At 39.8% G+C, this 18,760-nt stretch overlaps 1 long non-coding RNA gene across 3 annotated transcripts in view; it reads right to left on the minus strand.

The window, feature by feature from the left end:
- Positions 1–18,760, minus strand: part of LOC129499341 (uncharacterized) — a 154,319-nt gene that overhangs the window by 20,894 nt on the left and 114,665 nt on the right. For 2 of the 3 annotated variants that reach the window (XR_008662374.1, XR_008662375.1), the window contains one exon: positions 12,507–12,626. The exons of the other annotated variant lie outside the window; for it this stretch is intronic. This is a non-coding gene — a long non-coding RNA (uncharacterized LOC129499341). Of the gene's footprint in view, positions 1–12,506; positions 12,627–18,760 lie in introns of those variants that run through there. 3 annotated transcript variants of the gene reach the window in all.

The following is an 18,760-nucleotide window of genomic DNA, read 5'->3' on the forward strand; positions in this document are numbered from 1 at the left end:
TGGGACTCTTATGAGGCTTGGGTCAGATCACACATGTACAGACACATATTCTAAGATAACTTGGAACCAAGATCAATAAATGTTAGGCAATAGAATTAAAATTACTAGCAAATAGCCATGATAAGGAAGCTACTTTCGAGTCTGGAGACAAGGCTTTCTGGGCATATGGTTTAATTTCAGGTAATTAAGAAGATACATGCACCAGAAGAAGTATCTGACTTGTGTGCTAAATGTTGTAGTTAAAAGTTTAATGCCTATAAAAATGCAAACCATTTCACACCGATAAGAAGATAACCCATTAATATAAGGAAGGAAACTTAGAACACTTGAAGATGATGAGTCAAATCAGTGATTGCAAACTGATGGCCCATTGTTCCAAACCTAGGGCATAGGTGTGTTTTACTTTGATCATAATGTTTTAAAATCAGGGAAACACGCATACACACACACACACACACACACACACACACTCACACACTTCTGGCTTCTCTTGGAAAAACTGGAAGACCTTGCAACTGTGAGATTATATTTCTGCATGACTTAAATCTCCAGAGCTGAGTAACTGCATTTTCTAGTTCCCCAAGGCCCACCACCTTGGTTGGTTTTATACCCAATCCACTTTACCCACTTACATTTCCTACTGGTCCAGGGTTGTATATGAAGGTGTGACCCCTCACTGTGGCAAATGAAAATTTGATTATTTCTTGAGTAGTAGGGTACAGTGAGGTCTAGGTACAAATAAGATAACTCACTATGAAGGAAGGAAAAGCTTTGATACCTTTCTGTTAAAACTGGCTAGTGGAGGAAGAGATATTTCTCTTCCTGCAGAAAAGAATAAAAATAGGCCTTTGATACCTCAATAGCAATTTTCATCAACAACTTAGTTCCCAACCACATGAGATAATTAATTCTCTCTGCCCCCTGATAGAGTGAGAATTTCAGAAATACCATTAGGAAATGAATTTAGGAAAACATTGGCAAAATCTGTCATCTTGGAAGAATCTTAATACAACATGGTACTGAATTGTCAATAAAACCTTCTAATTGAACCTCCTCCATCTTGTTCATTTGGGAAGGAGTATCTAAAACAGAAAAGAGGTTGGACAGAAAGGTCTAGAATCCAAATTGTTCACTGCGTAATTCCTATGCAATTGTTTCAGCATTATCTAAATTCCTTCACATTCATGTCCCTTAATATCCCTCCAATGTTAATTACATGCCTCATTTTGGCTCCAATGTTCATTAAAAGATAAAATATCTTCATACCATTACCATCTGGCAGCATGCAAACGGGCCTAGTTTTCAAAGGCAGACTCTCCCAGTAAAAATATGCCTCTTGTTACATGCGCAACCAGTAAAACAAAAACAACCTGTACAATTTTTTGAAAGATTTACTTTTTTATTTGAGGCAGGAGGGGCAGAGGAGAGGGAAAGAGAGTCTTAAGCAGACTCTGTGTGGAGCACAGAGCCTGAAGCCTGACCCGGGGCTGGATCTCAAGAACCTGAGACCAGGACCTAAGCTGAAACCAAAAGTCTGACTCTTAACCAATTGTGCCTCCCAGGTGCCCCACAAAAGTGGCATGTATAATTTAATATAACCTTACTTTAGATTTCCATGGTATCATAACTGTTTTATTAATGTCCTAACTTAATTCAATGTACTAGAAACCAGGGTGAGATCAGCTATTGCTCCAAAGTAACGACCGTATCTTTGAATTATCTGGAACTCACAGTGGGTTTGAGAGTGTGGCATTCTTGAATCTTTAATAGATATTTCTATCTGCTGAATTTTTAAAGGTTCTGAAGAGTTGGGTGAGAAAGAAGGGAACATGGAATATCTGATTGTAGATCATCCAAAACCCAAATTTATCTCATCAATAAAATGCCACTTCAGTTCTGCTTTTTTGTTGGAAAAGAGGTGGAAATTTAAAAAGGCATGAAGAAACCTCATGAATTGAAGAGGGAGAGACCTTCTCAAATCAGAGATGAGATTTTTCAACTGCATTTTTCAAAGACAGACTTTTTTAAAAATTAATTTAACTTTTAATTTCAGTAGCTTGGGGATTCCTGGGTGGCTCAGTGGTTTGGTGCCTGCCTTTGGCCCAGGGCGTGATCCTGGAGTCCCGGGATCGAGTCCCACGTCGGGCTCCCTGCATGGAGCCTGCTTCTCCCTCTGCCTGTGTCTCTGCCTCTCTCTCTCTCTCTATCATGAGTAAATAAATAAAGTCTTTTAAAAAATAATTTCAGTAGCTTGAATACCTTAGAAAACTGCATTAACACGGATAAATTTTATTTATTTGAACACTGATAAAATTAAAAATATCTTTTCTTCTTCAAACAAAATAAGAATCATCTTCACAGACCTGTTGTATAACTTCAGACGAAATAAATACAATGGTGATATGAGCTGTTTGCTATTTTCACTCTAGTTATAGTGAAAAAGTTCTTCTGGATCCTGGATATTAGTAGTTTCCTTTAAAAAATACTCTGGAAACCCTCCACAAATGAAAGGAATGTGTATAGTATGCAAATTCAAAGTGTGCTGTCCTCATTTACCCAGTGGAATTCAAAATAAGCCCCAACTTGTGAGCATATTAAAGCAGATTGAAATGGATATTAGCGGGATTTGTAAGGAGAAGCACTCCAGTCAGTCAAACATGCTATGCACGAGAACTTTGATAATGTTGTTTTACTGATAATTACCTGCCGGCTGTCACTTCAGAGTGGAATTTCATGCAGGTTCCAGTATTTAAATATTACATTCAGAGCCAAGCCTGCAAGACACTTGTACTGATCTGGCCATGTCCATTTTATTTCACAATTATCCGTGTCTTTCTTCATGAGAAGCAATGCAGTTAACTCTCTTTTAATTGTGTTTGATCTGTGTGGGCCAGAGAACGTCAATACCACACTCGCATCCCTGGTCCAGGCAGACCAAGCAGGTCCTGCCTTCTCTCCCTCTCAGACACTGGCCAACCCCAGAATCACTGGGAAGCGGTGCTGCCTCGCTGAGCATGAATATTCATCGGACCTAAGAAACTAGTCACGGGGGCAAAGCAAACACCCCACACTTACACTAACTAAAGGTGGTTTAAATGGAAAAGGCCAACTGACTTCTGCCTGGGGCAGCTGGTGCCTGAGGGTCTCAAGTCCCCTAGGGAACTTCTTTTTCTCTGCCACCCCTGCCCCATCCCACACAAACACGCCCCCCCCCCCACAATACTGAACTCCTAATTAAATTTAACAGTTTCAAGAGTTTAAACTGTATATCTTTTTAATTGTGTCCTACTTTGTATTGGCTGATGCGCAAGTCTGAAAATGGATATTACAGCTTTTTATGATATAATATCACCCTAATTGGTGCTTCATAGGCCGTGGTTGAATTCTTTTCAATTAAGCTCTAACATACAGTAACTGTTTCTCTCAGCAAATGCTGGAAAGCCATTCACAAGAGAGGACTGGTACTGCACAATTCCGAAGTACCTTAATGTGTCAAAAATGTTTTGTGAAGAAAGCTACACTGTAAATGCAATCACCTACATTGGTGTTCCCATTGTTAACTGGGAGTAAAAGTATTGCTAATTGTCCTGCGTTTTAGCTGGGTTTTTAAAGCATTATGTAGCAAGTACACCGGAGGGTCAATTTGTGAAGTGAAATACTTAGCATGCAAAGCGTAATACAAGATGCTGTGTAATACTTGACCTCTCAGCATAATAAGTGTAGCAGTGAAACGCTGTGCATTCAGTATTCACTGAATAGAGCCTTCGCAGTGGAACAAAACCAGAAAATGTTCTCTTCATTCCTTTTTTTTTTCACTAAGCGAAAATTATTCTTTATAATGGCCATTGCAGCAATTAGCTGGCATTTGGTAGAATAAATGTGCAGAAATAGCAATTTCTTATTTTAAATGAGATTTTGTATGGAGCCTGCAAATTACTTGAGGTATATGAATAATTGTGCCTTAGCTTTATGCTACAGAATAGGGTGTGGGTGGGTATAAAGATTTCCTATTTGCAGTTAAATGTTTAGACATTTTATTATTTTAATTTCACTCGCAGTCTGCCTGGATTGACCCTGCTTTCCCATTGATCATTTCATGTGCTCCTGGAAGCAAGTGTGCAGATGGCGGGAGACTCCCAATTAGTGTACTATGTTTTTTATGAATGTGACATGTAAGTGCAATCAGGTCTCCTCTGGAGGCAATGGCAGTATTTAGTGTTTGGGACCCTAAATCGATACAATTTAATAATCGGCATGGAATGAACATTTATCAATATTCTCTGTAGTCAAATGCAATTGGAAACTTCATTAAATTTTTATCCAAAGTTTTTCACCTTATTGAAATGCATTCTTCCAGGCATTCATGATTCATCTAATTAGCCTTAAGTAGGGTATTTTTTCCTCTCTCAAAGTGATTCAGTTAATTATGTCCATATATTCATAATTATAAGGTGGATGAGTTGGGTAAAACTGAAATTATGAAATCTGCAGAGAGATTCTATGAAGTTTAGAATGTAAAACATAAAAGATGGACTGGTAAAAGTCAGAGCAATGAAATACTTTGTTTTAATCCCCCTCAGCCTACTGTACTCTGCCTTCTCACAGAATTTTGTGTATTTATTTATTTATTCACTTACCATTTGTAATCCAACAATTTCCAAAAAACTGACTTGAGGCAAACCCATAACAAATAATATACACAAAAAGTAAATACTACCAGTGCCAAGAACACCTAATGTCTTGAAAGTTATTTTTAATTTAAAAAATTAAAGATTTTTTTGCATTGTCATGTAAAGTTTGACTATTCAAACAGTTCCTCTCACCCACTGACCACCATCCAGATACTATCACTTTAGCCAATTTCTTACATGTTCTCTTTCCACATTTTTAAGTCTTTTCTTCTAATTCCAATCATTCACACACTTTGCTTGCATATTGTAATCATATGTATTCTATGTAGTATCTTAAATTTCAAGAATTTTGTTTTATTTTTCCTTAGGCAGCTTTTCTACTTCAGGAACTTTTTTGTCTTTAAAATTATGTCTTTTGAATTAATTTAACTAAATAAAAGGACAGTCTACCTTAGTTTTTATTTTACCCAAGACCTAAGAACATACAACATTTTACTCAAACTAATTTTCTTTCTACCCTTGAGTGATATCAAAAATTCTTCTGCCAATGCTATAATGAAGGCGACCCATTATCAAATGACAAATCATCTGTTAAATCCAACCCATGATACTACAAAATTGGAAATAGCCCCAAGTAGTTATTGTTACTCTAATCTGGGTAAAATTATGTTCTCACATAGTAAGCAGCTACCAATCCATCACTCTACAGACAAGTTGTGTCAGCTATACTCCTTCCCAACAAGCCCCAGGGAGAGTGCTGGGTCCTTGTATTATTATCTTTGTCTGCTGGTCATGCTCAACATCTTTAAGTAGTGGCAAAGCCACTGGCCCAAGAGAATTGTATAATGTCTCTTGGTTATTATTAGCCGATTATTATCAACCGGTTATTATCAACCGGTTATTAACTCCTCATGATTTTTTTTCCCAGTGGGGCAAGTAACAAGTCACAATCATAGTTTTAACCCTTAAGAATGATTCATAGTAAACCCAGGTAGCTGCCTATAAGGAAAAATTTAATTTTAAAAATTGCACTATGAAAAGAATGTAAGTTTAACATTTTTCTAATTATCCCTTTCTTGAATTGTCCCTTTTGAAGATTTCCAAAGGAAAAGAATGTTGCAATGAGGGTAAAATTGAATCCACACCTTAGGGGGGCATGTGCAAGTGCTATATATAACTGTATGAGGAAAGACATTGGTATGCTAAAACAGAGGCAAATGTCAACTGCGTTTTCATATTGCTGTATTGCTGTTATTAAAGAATAATGCCCTAGCCATGGTGATCACCTTGATAATTCTTTTCCCAAGATATTTCATGTCATCATGATCATCTAATAAATATTCACCATATCCCCAGAGGTAAACAGGGGAGTTTACAATTCATTAAAAAAAAAAAGTGATACAAATAGTGAAAACCTGTCATATATTGAACTGTTAGTCTCAGCATCTTTGGAAGTTTTATTATATCACTGCCACAAAATCTAATAATGGTATTTTCATCTGGAACATTTACCAAGGTACCACCTTTCTCTTCCAAAAATGGAATAGAGTACCTATATAGGGGCTACTTCCGATTTTGAGTGTTTACACTGAGAAAGAACCTTTCTTTTCCTGTTACCCAAGGGAAGTACCAAGAGAACTCCTAGAGTTTCTGTGGGAAACATCAATGCAGAGGGCTTGCACTGGAAGACTGCCCATTTCCCATATCTATTCTTGCTCTCCTATGTCCTGCCTTCACTTGGGATGTGCCTCTTCCTTTGATCTTCTCACTCCTACTTCTGATTGTCCAATTCCTTCTCCTCTTTCAAGGTTTAGGTCAAACGTTCTCTCCTCCATGAAGCTTTCTCACCTGTCCTACTTAGAAGGAATCCATGCCTCTAATGAACCATGAGGACCATTTGCCTTTCTACCTTGCGGTTATTTACATCTATTTCATCATTCCTGCTTGATTGTAGTTTTCCTGGGATTAGGATCCATGTCTGAACCAATTCCAGTGACTTACACATTGTAAGCTTATTCAATAATTATCTCTTCAGTGAACATATTTTACCAGCAAAATGCCGGTCAGTGATCCATGATTATGTTGGTAAAGAGTTACAAACAACCAAAGAAATGTACACAATCCAGGAATGACCTAATCTATTCTCTGGAACACAGCACTGAGTTGTCCTGATATTTTTACAAGTTTCCGAATGGGCAATTTCTGGCGCCTTTGCTTTGTCTGAATCAAACACAAACTAGTTTGCAACTCAAGTGGGATCTTTTGCTACTCCCAGGGCTGCTGTGCAAAGAAATTTGGAATATGAATTAGTTTTTAACCAGTCCTCAATCATGAACTTTGCGTGTGTGGAACTTTGTGAGCTTAAACAAGCTGTGTAATCTTTTTAAGCCTCAATTTCCCCATCTGTAAGTATGGAAAAATAATGCTTTCCTCACACAATTAATCCTTAGTATTAAATGATTAAGTGCCAATGGATGGAAACATGGTACTATTGTGGCATGACTGTCAAAAGCCACGTGAGGCCCTTTGTGTTTATGAGAAAAAGGCATCCTTTTCCCATCTATTTAAAATTATCTAATAAGTGTACAAATCGGTCAATGATGCCTACAAAGTGACTAGTGCCCTCTTAGAATGTGATACCCTTTTATACTCAACTGTGCATAATGGTCCAGTGTCTTGATGATGATGATGATAATGATGATGATGATGATGGATACTTCTTATTTTTAACTATCTGAGAAAGTTCTGGCATTGTTCCTGTAATTTGAGAAAGTTCGGGGGAATCAGGCTTTTGTTAATACACATCTCATTGTACTATAATGATTGGAAGACACTTCCACCTTCATTACTAGACTGTGTACAACATAAGGGGAGAGGCCAACATCCTATTTATTTATGTATCCCCAGGGTCTAACTGAGATCTGGCACATAGTAAATGTTCAATAAAAGCTGGTTAAATGAATGAATAGTTGAGTATGTATCTCTACTACACTTTAGCTATCTGTTCCTTCTCAACACACCCAAGAGCTGACAGGTCGAGATGCAGTATCTGAAGATATATCACATCCACATATGCATCCACCAAAGTAAGAGCCCACCCATATATTTAGGAAATACAACATACTCTATTTTAACCTTGGATTATTGAGAGATGGTGTCGTTGATGGGAAATCAGTTTCACCTGTATTGAGTATACATTAGCATGACTAAAGTAATTTTTAAAAAGTTTTATTTATTTTTATTTTTAAAGATTTTATTTATTTATTCATAAGAGACACAGAAAGAGAGAGAGAGAGAGTCAGAGACACAGGCAGAGGGAGAAGCAGGCTCCATGCAGGGAGCCCGACATGGGACTCGATCCCTGGTCTCCAGGATCCCACCCTGGGCTGAAGTCGGCGCTAAACTGCTGAGCCACCAGGGCTGCCCTTGATTTATTTTAGAGAGAGGGTGTGCAGTGAGGAGGGGAAGAGGGAGAGGTAGAGAGAGTCTGAAGCAGCCTCCCTGCTGAGCATGAGCCCCACAGGGCTCCATCTCCTGACCCTGAAATCCTGACCTGAGCTGGAACCAAGGTCACTACTGACAGTGCCACCCAGGTGTCCCTAGTATTTTTTAAATGTACTGAGGACTGTGAATCTTTGAGATGTAAAAAGAAAATCTGCATAATGCCACAAATGGATGGGGCTTGCTACTTCCTTGTCCTGAGGGGATAATGATGGTGTAGGACTCCTGGAAAGATCCCAGGACAAACCTTTTGTGACTATTAAAAAAGAAGGTTGTGAACGCATGCAGAGAAGACTTGCCAAGTGGTCTCCTCACTAGAATCAGTGTCCTAGGCTTTGAAGTTGTTTTTCCTTCCTTAAACATTTTAAACATTAAGAATAAAAAAAAAAGAAAGAAAATAAACACCCAATTCCTTTATATTGAGTAACTGCAATATAAATGTAAATCTCCTCCCCCCAGTTCTTCCTTGATGCTTATGCTCCATTGAGCCTGATGTTTCACATTTGTTTAGAGTCCCCAAACTGAAGAGAGGTGCACATAATGTTCCTTGTGTTTTGATTGTGCCTCATTGTTGTGCCTGGAGAAAAGGCCAGGTCCTAACAGTGTCCCTCCTCCTATGGCAAAAGAGTTGGTGTGCAGTGTGGGGTGCCATCATGGGGTTTCTTACTTTGTCCCATATCTGGTTAAAGGTAGATAAACTCTAATCGACCACAGCTCCTTTCATGCATGTCTATTTGCCATTCTGCTTAGCTGGCAGAAAAAGACAGTTCGTGAAAAATAAATTTGAAAAACCTAAGACAATAAAAGGTAACTAACGCTGTTTTGAGGGTTTTGTGCCAGGAGCTGTGGATAAGATTTTTCCAAACATTGTGTCTTGTTTGATCCTCAGAACACCACATGAGGGAAGAACTATTATTACTCCCGCATCACTGGGATGGAAATGAGCTGAGGGAACTGCCCCCTTAGAATGTTAGAGAGCTTTCCCAAATTACCTTACAATTCTGGGAAACAGCAAAATCAGGACTCAGGTCTGTTTAGATTCATAATCTGAGCTCTTGATCCCATTCCTTCTTGCCAGTTTCACAGTTTCCTTCGCCTCCTCTCCTTAGTGAACTTCCCATGGAACTGTTTAACTGAAGTGGTAGTTGTCCGGGGCTGTTTACTGAGAGCAAACCAAACTCTAAATAGGAGCTATGGAGGGATCCCTGGGTGGTGCAGTGGTTTGGCGCCTGCCTTTGGCCCAGGGCGCGATCCTGGAGACCCGGGATCGAATCCCACGTCGGGCTCCCGGTGCATGGAGCCTGCTTCTCCCTCTGCCTGTGTCTCTGCCTCTCCTCTCTCTCTCTCTCTCTCTCTCTCTGTATGACTATCGTAAATAAAAAAAAAAATTAAAAAAAATTTAAATAGGAGCTATGGGCAATGAAGCACAGGTTGTCCACAAAAAAAAAAAAAAAAAAAAGAAAACCACCATTTTCAACCAAAAAAAATGTCCTGAGATCACATTCCTAATTTTATGGAATGTGGGTTGTGAGGGGGACAATGATGGGAACGAAAAGAGGCCAACTTGAAGGTTCAAATATTTTTCTTCACTTCTGATGGAGGGAGCTCCCACACAACTAAGCAACAAAATGGGCTTATATAAGGGACTGAGGGGTGAAAGACAGGATCCCCTAGCCCACCTGGGAGTTGTGGCTCTGGACCTGAAGCCCCAAATACCCTACCCCCTACCCCCCCCGGGGGCGTGCAAGGTGAATCCGTGCTGATATGTGGAGTCTAGAACCCAGCTCCTGGAGAAGCCTTCTGCCTGTTGTTAGGAGAGAATGAACAGTGATGCCCTCACATATGTGTCCCAAAATAAGGAAGAGCATAATACTAAATGATTTACAAAGGAACAGGTAAAACTCCATCTGATAAACCCACTGCAATATTCTCTTTAAGTTTTATTTATTTGGCATTTGTACTAGCGGGTCTCAAATTCAGGGTATAAAATCATGGGAGGAGAGAAGTTGTTGAAATGCGTATACCCAGGGGCACCTGGCTGGCTCAGTTAGAAAAGCATGTGACTCTTGATCTTGGGGTCATGAGTTTGAGCCCCACATTGAGGGTAGAGTTTACTAAAATAAATACACAAGCAAACACATAAAAATAAAGTGAATATACCCAGATATACCTAGATCCTCTCTCCTAAAATTCTGATTCCATAGGTTTGGGGTGAGTTCCTGGGCTCTGAATTTTAGACAATACCCAGAGAGATTCTCATGTCCCTGATCAGAGAAGTAAGCTCTGTGAAAACAAGCCTGGAGTTAGGCAAGTGCTTAGAGAGCTGGTCCTGTGGGATTATTCAGAATAAAGCTTGCCTGGGAATGTTGGTCTTTGGAGAGCTGGTGATGGCTGACAGTGTCTGCACTTACTGCCAAAAAGTTGCCTGTACTCCTTCAACACTTTGCTTCTAGGAGAAGTTCGAGACAGGACTGAGGGTAGGATGAGGGGCAGTGTGTGGGTAAGAGGGTGCACCACTGTGTTCCCTGCCAGTCTCAGCTGAACAGACCTTCTAGGCACTGTGGCAGGCAGGTAGAAGGACCTCTGGGCTTCAGAGAGGGCCATCTTTTGAGGGAGAGCTTGGAGTATCTGATCGCTTTCACAGCAGATCATTCCTTCATTCAACAGTTGTAGAGGCCTCCTATATCTGCTTTAGGCCCTGGGCCATGCATAGACTTTTCTCACTTTCTGGAAGGCCACTATCCCCCCAACCTCACTTAGTTAACTTTACTCTTCAACACCTGGCCTCCCTAATGAACTCAGTTCCTACAGATATGCCTTCATGGCATCATTAACCTATGAAATGGAGTTCCTGGATTACTGCCTGTCTCTCTCACTTGTGAGCTCCATGAAAGCAGGGACCATGTTTTGTTTTTTGTTTGTTTGTTTGTTTGTTTTTGATTTAGCACGAAATTACCCATAAAAATAATTTCCTGAAATCCAGTTTTCTGAATGATACTTTGCCACATTTAGCAATTTACCAGTTAATAGAGTGGATTGTTTTTCTGTTTATAAATTATACAGCAAATTGTATTAGACAGAATTTTTAAAAGATTTTATTTATTTATTCACGAGAGACACAGAGACAGAGAGGCAAAGACACAGGCAGAGGGAGAAGCAGGCCCCATGCAGGGAGCTCGACGTGGGACTTGATCCTGGGACCCCAGGTACATACCCTGGGCTGAAGGCGGCGCTAAACTGCTGAGCCACCGGGGCTGCCCTAGACAGAATGTTTTATTTATTTATTTATTTATTTATTTATTTATTTATTTATTTATTTATTTATTTATTATTATTTTTATTTATTTACGATAGTCATACAGAGAGAGAGAGGGGGGCAGAGACACAGGCAGAGAGAGAAGCAAGCTCCATGCACCGGGAGCCTGACGTGGGATTCGATCCCGGGTCTCCAGGATCGTGCCCTGGGCCAAAGGCAGGCGCCAAACCGCTGCGCCACCCAGGGATTCCTAGACAGAATGTTTTAACAGCTTTTGATGATTTCTGTGAAGCTTTAATTTTGTCCTTAAAATAATATTTTAAGTAATGTTCGACTGTTAACAGCTAAAGGACACAGTATGGTTTAGCCTTTTAGAATCTAAATCTAAATCTAAATATTTCTGAATATTTAATATTCAGAAAAGCATCTTTACTAATCAGTAACCAAAACTTTAGTTAAGATTAGTACTTCAAGTCTAACATTCATTCCTTTCAGTATGAAATTGTTAAAGAAGGATTCAGAGCAACTAAGTCAATGTGAAGTGCCGAGATTTTAGACACTAATCAGTAGTCATATAAAACCAAGGCTGGTAAGCCACTGAAGGCATTGGTAAAAGAATGAAATAATGCTTATAGAGAGATTCTAAATGACATTAAGAAAGATGGAGAAAAACTCTACATCCACTGAAACAATCTCATCCCATGTGTAATGCTGAAATTTAAAAATTTAATTACTAGACATAAAAATTAGGTTCACCATGCCATCAAGCAATTGTAAAAAGAAAACTAATTATGTTTATAATTTGAAAAAAATAGAAACCTACAGAAATCACAAGTAGCTGCAGATGAAATGCTCAATTTTTATTTTCTAGTGAGGAGAAATTGAGATGTTTTTACCTGGTTGTATGCAGGTAGAAGATTTGAAATGAAGGGGCAAATGTGTTCAAAGATCCATAAGGGAAGAGAGGAGGCTCAGAAGGGATTGGCATAATTAACTGAATGACAAAATTTCAAACTTGATTTATATATTACCATAAAATTAACATTTGCAAAAAATGATTTTTTTTAAAGATTTTATTTATTTATTAGTCAGAGACACACAGAGAGAGAGAGGCAGAGACATAGGCAGAGAGAGAAGCAGGTCCATGCAGGGAACCTGATGTGGGACTTGATCCGGTGACCCAGGATCACGCCCCCAGCCAAAGGCAGACGCTCAACCACTGAGCCACCCAGGCGTCCCTGTGAAAAAGGATTTAAAAGATTTGCTAAAAACTCTGAAGATGCTAAAAGATGGCTACAGTAAGAAATGAACTAGGAAATAACAAAGCAAAAACTTCATATATTAAGGCCAATATTTCTCTTAGAAAATTGGTAAATATAATCCTATGGATGCTAGTTAGTTGACAAACTGTAAATCACTTAAAAAAAGAAATCTGTAGAAGATTGAATATTTCTAAGGAAAATAACTAAAATTTTAGGTAGAATATGAAATATTTTATGGATGTAAAATGTACATATAAGAGGAGTAAACTACCATTGGCTTTTGACAAATTAAAATATCTAAGAATGCCGCTATATTTAAAAGCAAAAGAAAACTGATCAATAAGACCATATCAACAAATTGTTGTAAATTGTATAGTTAAAAGAAACATGTATTTGGTAAATTTGACAAATCAGTGACTCAATAAATTGATTATTTGGTGAGTTAATTTTGCAGGGTTAGTATTTGGCCAATTGGCCAGTTTCTTTTATTTGGGGTTTCTTTTATTTATCACTGTATCTTCAAAACCTGTTGTAGTGCCTGGCATGCAGAAGATATTCAATAAATAGCTGAAGAATGGATGGATGGATGGATGAATGAATGAGTTGTGCTGGGTGAGGGGAATTGAAAGGGTCTTATTAGACCATCAGCGCTCCTGGCTTCACGGAGCTTACATTCTAGGGTGAGTTGTAGTTCAGCAATTTTCTGTTACTGATTAGACAACTACAGTGTGACTTTGTCTATGTGTGTACTTGTTCTTAAACTCACAGGAACAGACTTACTTTATTGTTATGCTGTATTTGGGCACCATTTAAATGGAAACGTAACTTCATTCTACAGACAGGTGAAAAAGCTTTTTCAAATAGGGCAGAGTGAGGCAATATTACACGGAGCTGTCTAATGGTGAAATTCCTAATAAAGTGATTAAAACTCGGGAGGGAAGCTCTTGTAGATGGGATGTTCACATGATACTTCATCCTGAAGTGATTGTCAAACGGACATGAGTGAGAAAAGTGGAGAGAAAGCAAGAGCCAGGCTCACTGTACTCCTATGAATCCAGGAGGAAGTGATCAAGCAAATATCATCCCAGGAAGTCACAGCTGGGCTGAAGTCTTATTTTTTCTCCCCCTTCAACTTGTCTCCTTGTCCATGATCAGAAATGAAAGGAAATGAGGTAAAGGTAAACTTACCCCAAGCTTCACAGAGCAGAGGAGAGGCAGGTAGGATGTGTTAATGGCGCACACAGTGCATGCCATTCTAAGCTCATGTGGAACTGATACAGTAAGAGCAAGAGGCTTTTCCTGTGCAGTGAGTTGGAATTAAACATGCTAATTTGAGGTCTCTTTCAAGTATTTTGTTTAACTCCATTGGCCTTTAATTCCTTTATATTGCATCATTTAATGTAATGTTATTTATATATGAAGCATGTTATGCTTATTAACCAATGTGCAAAAATCCAAAGTACAGATTTTCTGTAATGGGCTAATTACAGGACTTTAAAGCCACCTACTGAGTTTTGCTGAGCTTCACAACAGGTTCACTGAACTGGATAAATTTATTCAAACGTGTGGAAATGAACCCCATTCTATGTGCAATGGTACTGGGAAAACACACAAATTATACCTCAATACCAGTTTAATGGGTCAAACAGTGAACCTGAATACTGAACTTATCTACATCTTAAAATAGTGGGGAAGCCTGTGGTAAGAAAGGAAGTGCCCATTCAAGGGGGTTTCTCCCTGTTTGTAAACAGTGGTAATAAAACAATAAGCCTGGCGATTAGGAGCGAGTTCTCCACACTCAGAAAACAGAGGTGTGTTGCCTTCCAATGACCTCTGAAAATACACAACTTTCATAACTGAACTCAAGAGTGGACTGGAGTGACGAAAGCTCAGCAAACACACAGCTCAAGTGCAGCCCTTTAATCTTTCCTGTTGAGAACAAGAGGTACATTTTCTCATGTCATGGTTTAGGAAGAATGCAGCACAGAGTGTTCACAGAAATACAAATAAGGTATAAATATGTGATGGAATTAAACACTCTCTTTAAACCAGCTTTCTTCCCCTGAGCTTAATCAAGACAACAGGGATATGTTGATCATGTTAATATTAATTCTTCATTGATCCATTCTCAAATGCTTTTATTCATTTGAGAGATCCAGAGAACTTTAGACTCCTGCTCTACAGCACCCTATTTAGAACTATTATCCCATGATAAAAATACAAAGATTGTGTTGGTTGGGGGGTGAGGGAGAAAATGGAGGCAGAGAGAGGTTCAAGACCCTTGTCGGAAACAGAGTTGAAAGAAAAGACCCTATTTCTTGTGTTGCATCACTGCCAATGGAAGCACTGTGTTCCAGTAAACACACACACACACACACACACACACACACACACACACACCCCTACCCATATATGATCATTCATATGTCTCAGAGGAAGACAGACATTGCTTTTATTCTTTGATAGGTTCCCGGGGGCAGATCTATTAATTGTGCCATGAAAGGGAAAAGAATGTAATTTCCAAGTCTAAAAGAGTTCCAGTCTTGTCTTCAGGGCAACTTATTTACAATGTACAATCCACCTGGTGGCTGACAGTTGGGTGTTGATAACCTAATTCATGCTCATCAGGGAGACACTGGTGTGCCCAGCATCAAAGCAACGAAGCCTAGATTTTTAGAGCACTCTTTGCAAGTGCCACGTATACCAATAAAAAAAGAGTTCTTCAGGAAATGAGGTGTGACGCAGGCCAGCTTCACCAAGACTCTCGGACCAAGAAATAAGAATTTAAATATGAAATACTAAAATTTAATACATGACTGAAACAAAATAAATGGTGTACCACTGAAAGCATTTGAGGTAATTAATCAATGCTGTGTTTGTACATATCATTAAATATATTATACTCAGTTTAGATTTGATTTCTATGCTCCTTTTATAAAGAGTTAAAAGAAAATACATTTGAATTCATGCTGATACCGAAAACATGCTCCTAGCTTCTAGTTTTTTGGATTTCAAATCATTTCCATTAACAAACAGCTATTTGCCCTCTAATAAAATATGTCATTATGCTTTATTCACATCGCACAAAAGAATCACTGAAAAATCGCCCCAATGATGGCCAATAATTACACATTTTGCTCCTGTGCTAGCGATGAAGAAATCTGTTCATTGGAGAAAGCAGGTGCCGGGGCATCAAGCTAATAGTCAATGTGTGCCGTGGTAATTAGCCACTGCGATTGCTAAAATTAACAATTAGCTAACATGCAATTCTCTTTTTTGCAGGCTGCAGTTTACTTTGTATAATCCTTGCATGTTCTTAGTAATTATTCTGACAGCTTATTATTTTTATTTTTTCTGGTTTGAACACAGCTTTAACACTTGCATTGGGCGACCCAAATGTTCAACAGGCAGGGGTGAAACAACTGCCTGACTAGGCATTTTTCTGAGGCACACATTTGGCTGTTTTCTTAACTTTTCTTCGTTGGGGAGCGCAGCAGTGGGGGTGAAATCTTGGAGTCTTTCAGAGCTGTTGTCTTCTTTCCCAGGGCAGCACACTGGGTCATCCTGAAGCTTTTAGAAGGAAAACTGCCCAGTCAGCGGCAATTTCGATTCAAGGGAACAACTCCAGGGATGAAGTGCCACAGTCAAGCTGGTCAAAACATCTTCTTTTCACTCTTCTTCCCCAGAACATATCTTCAGTTAATGCAGTCACCGCCCCCGCACAGTGCCCTCCACCCTGCCCGCCTTCCTGCGGCAGAAAATGGAGCATCCTGTGAGGAGTGTTCTTGTCAGGGGCTATATGCTGAGAGAATATTGCTTGAGACTTTCAGTAATATAAGCCTGAATAAACCTTAGCCTACATGTGAAAGAAAAAAAAATTAAAAGGCAGAGGAGTCGTTTGTTTCCAGAAACCCTGGAGAGGGAGATGTGATGAAAGCTCTTAAGGCATTCAAGTAAGAGAAATTGCAGCAACAATTTTAACACACTGCTCTTCCAAACTGTATCAGTTTCCTATGGTGGCCAACAAGCTACTGCAAAATACTGGCGTAAACAATACACATTTATTATCTTATAGTTCTGGAGGTGAGAAATCCAAAATGGGTCTCATTGGGCTAGAATCCAGGAGTCTCCAGAGCTGCGGTCCTTTCTGAAGGCTCTATGTCCTTGTCTTTTCCAGCTTCTAGAGGCTGCCCATACTCCTTGGCTGGTGGCCCCTTCAAAACCAGCAACACTGCATCTCTGTCATCCTTCTGTAGTTCATGTCTCCTTCTGAACATGGCTGGGAAAGATTCTCTATTTGTAAGGACCTATGTGATACATTGGCCCACCAGGAATAATCCAGAATAATCTCTCTATCTCAAGGTCCTTGATTTAATCACATCTCCAACATCTCTTTTGACATGTACAGAAACAGTATTCTCAGATTCTAGGGATTAGGGTGTGGACATCTTTGGAAGACTGTTATTCTGCCGATCAGACAAACCAATGAAAAATACACATACAGTAAATGTGGGCTTTTCTGCAGTTGTGAGGGAGTCACTCACAACTGCAGGGAATTAGATGTCAGGGAATTAGATTAGTTAGGAGTGGATGGCCAGGATGGGTCAATGGACTTTCGTGGCTTCCACAGACAAGAACTGCTTATGATCCTCCCCTGTCAGGTTTCTTAACTCACCCACAGAGTCTGTGTAGGCTGGGCTTTGTCCTGTCACTCTCGGACTTCAAAGTTTGGAGGGCCTTTCCACCCTCTTGATGAGAACACTGCCTTCTAGCATGCAGGCTTAGCCCAGCTAACAGCCATCACCATGTATACTGTGCTTTTCTGTGGTGCCGGCCTGCAGAATGCTCCTGACTGTGTGAACAAGTGACGTGGCCTGCAGGCCAAAGAAACTCTGAACTACACAAAGAATCACCACCCACTGCAGCCCTGACTTCTAAAATGCAGTGATGGAGAGGCAAAATGCTGGATTCCTAAGCAGGACTGAGACCTTATCTGCACATCAGCATGAGCTGAACATCAGGGCTCAGAAGGGCTTCAGCTGACATGATGATCTGCTGGGAGCTGGGCCAGAGGACCGACTGGCTGCAGGCTGCAGAGGCTGAGGAGGGCCTGGCTTACTTAGAGGAAGAGGTCAGGGAAGCAAGCTATGTCAGAGGTTGGGCCCCAGCTTGTGGCAGTACATACAACAACATATTGTGTTTGTTTAAGTGAGAGGAGACTGGATGAACAGAGTCTATCAAGAATAGTTAGGCAGGCAGGAGTCAAACATCCAGAGGACAAATCCCCACTGAGTTTAACAGAGTCTCAGAGGCCCCTTGCCAAGCAGCAAGAAGAGATGGGTTATTGAGGTATGACTTGTCTTAAGAAAACCTACTCTTCTAAATAGAAATGTTGGGTTTTTTGCCTCACAAAATAATTTATCAAATAGGTTGTTGCTATAGTGAGCTTCTCTTCTGTGTTTAAAACAGAATTCCATCCGCAAAAAACTGTACTGTACTCCCCCAACAGCATATCTGTGGTATAGAGCAAGCCATCCACTCAAGCTAAGGCTCTTGAAAAACAGTGGACCAAGAAAACTTTTGAGAAACATGGAGCCACAACTTAAAAATGCTTTGCTAAGGGACGCTTGGGTGGCTTAGTGGTTGAGTGTCTGCCTTCGGCTCAGGGTATGATGCTGGGGTCCGGGATCGATTCCCACATCGGGCTTCTTGTGGGGAGCCTGCTTCTCCCTCTGCCTATGTCTCTGCCTCTCTGTCTCTCATGAATAAATAAATTAGAATCTTTTTTTAAAAAATGCTTTGCTAAAATCTCAAGGTGTTGGCCTCAACTCAAGAGGCTGGCCAAGATGTGAGGATGAAGTCTGGGAAAGACTAAACCTGTCCAGTGGTAAGGCAAGGTCATTAGAATGAAGGCAATAAAGTTGAACAATACATTTAAGGAAAAATGAGTTTTAATAGAGAGACATCACACCAGAGGACTTCCCTTAGTTCCCATAAGAACAACTATGGCTTACATAGAGGAACTATATGGCTTAGAGCATGCATATAGGCTTCATTATCCATGACCTGGCACTCTTTCTTCACTGCTGACGTCTCACTAGCATTCAGCA

This window comes from Nyctereutes procyonoides, unplaced genomic scaffold (assembly GCF_905146905.1).
Source record: "Nyctereutes procyonoides isolate TBG_1078 unplaced genomic scaffold, NYPRO_anot_genome, whole genome shotgun sequence".
NCBI lineage: Eukaryota > Metazoa > Chordata > Mammalia > Carnivora > Canidae > Nyctereutes > Nyctereutes procyonoides.